Raw genomic sequence first — 7,272 nt, forward strand, 5'->3', positions numbered from 1 at the left:
ACCCTCACCAGACACTAAATTTTTTTAGCACCTTGATCTTCAACTTCCCAGTCTCCAACTGTAAGAAATAAATATTTGTTATTTAGGCCACTCTATTGTGTTTTGTTACTGTAGCCCAAGCTAAGACAATGACTAAACTCATACTTTCTTCAGTCCCGACTTCAAAGTGTACTTTTTCTGTCACTCTATTCTGACAATCCTATGTGATTTTCTTTTTTTCTCTGAATTCACTCAGTTGTCTTATCCATAATTCTTAAATTGCTCATATAATACATGTTTGCTACTGCATCTATTTGTTTACACAATCTGCTCAAGTGGGTTACCAGCATGAAACGCACCAGGATATCTTTGACTATTCTGCCAGCATTCTCCAATAAATTTTTCTGTTATGATATAAATATTTTATATTCCCACTGTCCAATATGATAGCCATTAGCTACATTGTGGCTATTGAGTACCCGACATATGGCCAGTGCAAATGGGAACTGTGCTGTACTTTTATTTATTTTAATTCAATAAAATTTAAACAGTCACAGGTGACTAGTAGCTACATACTGGACAGCATAGATAGACCCTCCATGACCGTAGCACAGTGTCTTTTACTCTGGAGCTGCTCAACAATTATTTGTTAAAGGAATCAATGAAACTCCCTTATAAGTCACATAACCCCAAACTGCCTTATAGCGCATTCCTAGTTTCTAATCATCCTTTCCTACACTCTGTGACCATGTCCTCTTTGACCTTTCTAATCTCCCAAAACTCTTTCGGGTAATCTTGTTTACAATAGCCACGGGATGGATTTCGATGTTCACAAGTACACAGTCTGCTTCCAGTCCACTAAGACTCTCTAAGGTGAGCTCTGAGCATCTCAAGATTAGAGCTTTTGAGAGAAAACTATTTGTTTGGACAGACTCATCTTCACTCTTCAGGGCCAATATGCCAAAACCTGGGTGTTTTGTTTGTTTATTTGTTTGTGACGGAGTTGCACTCTTGTTGCCCAAGCTGGAGAGCAATGGCATGATCCTGACTCACCGCAACCTCTGCCTCCCAGGTTCAAGTGATTCTCCTGCCTCAGCCTCCCGAGTAGCTGGGATTACAGGCATGTGCCACCCCCACCCCTGGCTAATTTTGTATTTTTAGTAGCAATGGGATTTCTCCATGTTGGTCAGGCTGGTCTCAAACTCCTGACCTCAGTTGATCTACCTGCCTGGGCCTCCCGAAGTGCTGGGATTACAGGTGTGAGCCACCACGCCCAGCCACCTACGTGTTAGAGTCTACAGACTTTCTAGAAATTGTCCTACCACTTTGGGTCATTGTTGGCGTGCTGTTTAAACACAGAAAAGTCTAAATTTCAGTTTCTCATAGATGAAGCATGGTTAATCCTGGTTGAAAAACATAAAATAGTTTAATTTGTAGCAAATAATCTTATGTATTATTGTGCATTCACTTGCACAGATGGCAGAACAGTTCGTTTGCAATTTAAGGAGTCTAAAATAATGTAAACACTCTGTTTCAGTGGCATTGAAGAAAAACTAAAAAATTCTTTTCTCAAACAACTTGGAAAATGCTAAACTTCATTGAGAAATAACTTAGGATATAATTTTAAAGTGAAATGGACCTTAGACATTAGTGAGTCCATCACACTCATTTTACACTTAACAAATATAATTGTGGTCGTTTAAAATTGTTTTAATAACACTATTAGTAAATGTTTGACTACAGCAGAGACAAATAGAGATTTATCCTATTTTTGTAGAATTCTCCATTAATTAACAGACTCTTAGTTTATAGGACTATTAAAACTGATTTTATTTACAATAAGCAAATTAAATTAGATCACTGAACTTTATAAACATAAAAAGTAAAATGCTGTTTTTATTTTTCACTCTCTAGCAGTCATTTGGAACCAGGTAATGTAATAACATCTGTCTCCTACAAAAAGTTCAATGTCTGTAAGAAAAGGAAACATTTACTTATTTGTCCTGTGTTTTTATTAGACACTGGGCTTTGCAGATGTCACTTTCTATGAATAGTTCACCCCAAAATTTGGCCGTATTCCTTACTAGCTTCTGTTTCTTAGAAGGCATTTAGAATTGCATCACGTTTTGCTTTAGCACATGTGCACATTCACACACACACACAAATGAGAACTGAGAGTCAAATGTAATTAAATATTTTATAGTACAACATAAGTCACAGAAGCTATATTTTCTGAAGTTTGTGTTAACCAATAAATACTCTTCAGAAAAATTAGAAAACACTCCTAGGCAACTAATCAGTTTATATTTTGCTTTCCATTCCCATACAATCTTTGACTTCCAATTACACTGAATTATGGGACCTGTTACACTACACAATGATTGTATTGTTCTACTGCAAATCCACAATTTCAGCATCAAAAGGAATACAAATGTGCTTTCAAGATAGTGATACTAAAATGTATTCTCTGTCAATTGACAATTTCTCTAGGTCTAAATATAATAGACTGTAAAAAGACATTCTGGATGGCAAGATTAATAATTTAGCACACTTAAATGAATGCAATGTTGTTACCTCTGAATTCTCATAGAACCTAATTAAGCCAAAAGATGCTACCAGAATATTTTGCCAGTTAGAGGTTATGTAGCACTTTATAGTATAGATAAGACTAAAGTGTACAAAATTAAATATTTTATACAGGAGTATCCTAATGAAGAGGTTATTAATTGTTCTACCTTTAAAATTTCCTTACATTCATTCACCTACCTATTGGTTTTTCCTAATAATGTGCTCATAAATCCCCTTCTACACAAAATACAACAGTCCTCTTTAGCTCAGCATGTTGTGTTTATCTTAGATTACAATTTGGATGTTGCAATATACCGGGATTTTTTTTTTTTTTTAATTGTTCTGTTTTGTCGTAAGTTCTCAGTTTAGCATTCAGGATAATCAATTTGGTCTGAGACACACAGATACTTCATACTACATCACTATAACCTGTTGGACCGATGACCTAAAGGCAGTTACTGATTTGTGTTTTTACTAGAAACAGTTCCAAACTGCTGAGCCACTCACTTTTTCCAACAGCATGCTCACAATCAGTCTAAAATCTTTCTTCACCAGCAAATGCACAGCATGAAACAGGTCCATATTTTAAACAACTTAGCTTACATTATATTCAAGACAACAGACATTAGAGTTAGTTGGTGTATTCCAACAGCACTGAGACAGCGCGAAGGCAGTATTTGGTTCTCTTGAGAAACAGTCATAGCTGAAGCTATGACTCAAAACCAGGTCCAGTGAATAATTCACTAATCAATTGCATAGAAGAATAAAAAAATTCTCATGTTTAAAAAAGAAGAAATTTCTAAAAGCACAAAAGATTTTTTGGCTATAATAAAATAATACAAAATATAATAATGAATAAATAATATAAAATACAACAAAATAATATAAAATAATGAAGTCAAATGCTGTCTTTATTATGAGATAAATATATATTATAAATATGTATGTTAATATATAGATGTAGAACATATGTATATATAAATTTATATATAAATGTATATATAAATACAGAATTATATATATTCTAATGCCTCATTAAATGGTAAGATATGTTAAAATCAGTATAATTTTGCATTTAGAATAGAAAAGAAAATATTAAAAAGATATCAACAATATTATAGTTAAAACAGAAGTACTTTGTAAAATAGTAAACACAGCATGATGTAATGCTTTTTGAGAAACATACGTATATAGATCAAACTGTTAATGATTATCTTTAGGTAGTATTTTATTTTTTTCCTTTTTTAAGCTACCTATACTTTTTCTGTGATAAGTAGGAATTAATTTTTGAATTTAAAATAGTTTAAGATCCAGCAATCCCACCACTGGGTGTTTTATATATATATACACACACATACAAAGGAAATGAAATCATTATGCCAAAGAAATCTCTGCAGTCCTACGTTCATTGCAGCATTATCACGATAGCCAAAATACGGAATCAACTTAAGTGCTCATCAACAGATGAATGGATAAAGAAAATGCGGTATGTATACACAACAGAATACTACACAGCTTTAAAAGGAAGGAAATCCTGTCATTTGCAACGACACGGATGAACCTACAGGACATTATATTAAGTGAAATAATCCAGTCACAGAAAGTCAAATATCACATCACATTATCTCATGCATATGTGGAATCTAAAAATGGTGAACTCACAGAAGTAGCAAGTAGAATGGTGTTTACCATGGGCTGGGGTAGCAGAGATTGGGGAAAAAAAATAAAATCATGTAAATTTTTCAAAGAACACCTATTGACTGGATCTAGTAGCAGTTTACTCTGTAGCAATAGCGGCAACAGCAGTAACAATAATGATGAGAACAAACACATCGTGTTTAATGCATGCCAAGCACTGTTTTAAGCTCTTTTTATGTATTATATATTGAATCATGTAATGCTTACTGACTTCTGAAGTTTTTATTTAACTCTTGTTAGTGGGCACTTCCTGTCTTGCAGAGGAGCCTTCATTTCTTTGACCAATCTCTCTCTTGATTTCTGCTGTTGAAGATCTCTGTGAGTTTAGTGAGTTTACTTTAGCCACTGAGTCCCTCCCTCGACATCTTAGGAGAATTTTGGAGATAGACAATACAGGCCTGTTACGACAGCCCCATTACTATCAGTGACAACATGTTCTCCTTCCAGCTTTGTGCACCAGCATCACTAGCAGGTTACCCATAATCTCATGGTTACAAGATGGTTGCTATAACCGCACCACGATTGCCTCATTCCAGGTAGAGGAATAACAAAGAGGCCCATTTATTTCAAGGGAAAGAGAATTCAGAATACTTACACTGGTGGCAGTAGAAGTATCATCCCAATTATCAAGCACTTAGACTGAACATACTAATAATTTGTATCCGTCTGGTAGAAAAAAATACTCTCTGTCCATACTAATTATTCTTATTTTGTCATAAAAAAATATTGCTCTGGAGTCTCATTCAGCATTCACAATTGATTGAATGGTTCATACACAGTCAATTCACATTGTCAAATTCAATGAAAATATCCCATTTCTGAAAGTGAAGTTTTCAGTCTACTGTGATTCACTTCTCTTGAGTCAGTCCCACTACTGAGTTTTTGTGCCCCCACCAGAGACTGGTATGGATGATGAAACAAGATTTTTTTCTCTGCTGCCTATTTGCTGAACGGCTACTTAGCAAGTCACCTGACTCATTCATGAATTGAGCAGCAACTGTGTGCCAGGCACAGAACTTGAGATACGCATGTGAAGATGTACAGACATAAATATCACAGGATTCTGCCTCTTATGGTCATGTGTGTTTAGTGTACATGTGGAGAAATGTTGGGAGGCAGGAAGAAAGATGCAGAAACAAGTAATACAATAGGTTAATATACGCCACTAGAACAAAATACAAATTACTAGAGAAATAGAAAGGGGGAAAAAGTCTTTCATCTGGAAAATACATTCCTCTGAGTTCACTAAAAGCACATTATGAATACTACTGTCCACTAGGATTATAACACCTTATCTCCTATGTATAAATCAGTTTAATATAAGCACACATTAGGCATAAAGCACAATGAGATTTATTACACTTGATCTTAGCCAAAAGGCCAAGAAGCGATGCAATGAGATTTATTTATATTCTTTAGCAATTCTGTAATGGGGAAAAGGGGGCTTTCCATCCCCATTAGCACAATCCTATCAGCAGGTATAATGAGAATAGCCAGGATATTAAATCAATGTATTTTCATCCTAGGTGACTCTTACCTTCTAGTTTTTCAATTATTCTTTATACACAAACCAAGCCTGGCCACCTCATATTTTAGAGTCCTTTCCTTTATATGTAGAAGTTATCTCTGCCACCCGTGAAAGCTAAGTCATGAAGCTATTGAAATAGATGTGACCTAAGAAGTGTTTCAACCAGAAAGCTGGTAAGAAGATACAATAGGAAGCCAATTCTTCGAACACGGTAGAATGTAAAGAAAAGTAAAGAGGTGATAGAGCCAGATTATTAAGTGTTTAATCCCCGCTGCTCCCTAACATATTGGGAAATCCAGGAACACTGGAGCTAGTGACGTACTTTCTCTGGTGTAATTTGGGGGATGGAGAAGCTCCACATTTTTCTCTGTGTCTCATTCAACATGCCACCAGTATACAATACAGCATCAAAAGAGATGACCCTTGATAGCCTGAAGTAGTACTCCTCTGTGTGGGATATACTTGGAGCCTGTAAACTTGAATGACAGCAAGACAGAAGTGTTGGGAGAGCTGGCAGAAGTCTGGCCAGAAGCAAGGGCAGCATAGCGTGGAGATCAGAGACTTCAGGCAATGGCCGAAGCCACACGTGTCTCAGCATGATCTCTGCAGTCCGTGAGGAGACAGCCACCTATCAGCAGACCCCCATGGGTTGGCACAGACTAACTTCCTCACCACAGAGCCCAAGAACAAACAGTGCACCAAACAAGGACCTGCATTCACAGAAGCTTGACCCTGCTGCATCAGGATTTTAAGATTGCCCCCTGGCCTCAAACCCCCAGACATATGGCACCATCTCGGGGAAGAAGAGGGAAACGGTTGGGAAATCTGACAGACTGAACATTTACCCTAAAGAGGATGAGTCATCCAAAAGAAATTATCTAAACAGGAAGAGACAGAAATGTAGTTAACTAGCAAGATTAAAGCACCCCAACCCCCAACCCTATCCCCTTAATAAGCAGAGTTCACAAGCTCAGGGGAAAAATTAAATCATTATCAAAAGATTCCCCCAAGCTTCTGAAAAGCCTAGAGAGGGAATTACATGGAGTAGTATTCACAGGGCAAATGTCATTTATCCTATTACATTTATCCTATTACACCTAGCAGTCAAAAGCTGCTCCCTTTGAAGCAAGGTGGCCCTCATTCAGTTGACAATTTGGACTGATTGTGTTGGAAGAGAAGTGCCCCTCAGTCAGTAGATCTTGATGTCAATAGAGATCACTTTTTAATCAGCTGCTTGCTGCTACTTGCTTTGCTCTGCAAAGTGGGCGGTCAGCGACAAAGGGCTAGCCACAGTGACTTCCTCCTAGTTCTGTTCCTCCTAGGAATGGCCCCTAGACTCATTGTCCCCAAGTATTATGAGATAGATAACAATAAAAAAGTAAAATCTGTTCACAAACTGGGGGCACGTTTTGGCAGAGTGGAAAAAAATCTGAGTTGGGAGACAGCAGACAGAGCAGCTGGTAACAATTTTGTCACTGACTTTCCAAGTTTCCACACAA

At 36.7% G+C, this 7,272-nt stretch overlaps 1 pseudogene; it reads right to left on the reverse strand.

Annotated features, from left to right (window-relative positions):
* Positions 1-5,491: 5,491 nt before the first annotated feature.
* LOC112426665 (U2 spliceosomal RNA) lies at positions 5,492-5,637 on the reverse strand (annotated as a pseudogene).
* Positions 5,638-7,272: the final 1,635 nt, after the last annotated feature.

The sequence above is a fragment of the Macaca nemestrina genome, chromosome 16 (assembly GCF_043159975.1).
Source record: "Macaca nemestrina isolate mMacNem1 chromosome 16, mMacNem.hap1, whole genome shotgun sequence".
Classification (NCBI taxonomy): domain Eukaryota; kingdom Metazoa; phylum Chordata; class Mammalia; order Primates; family Cercopithecidae; genus Macaca; species Macaca nemestrina.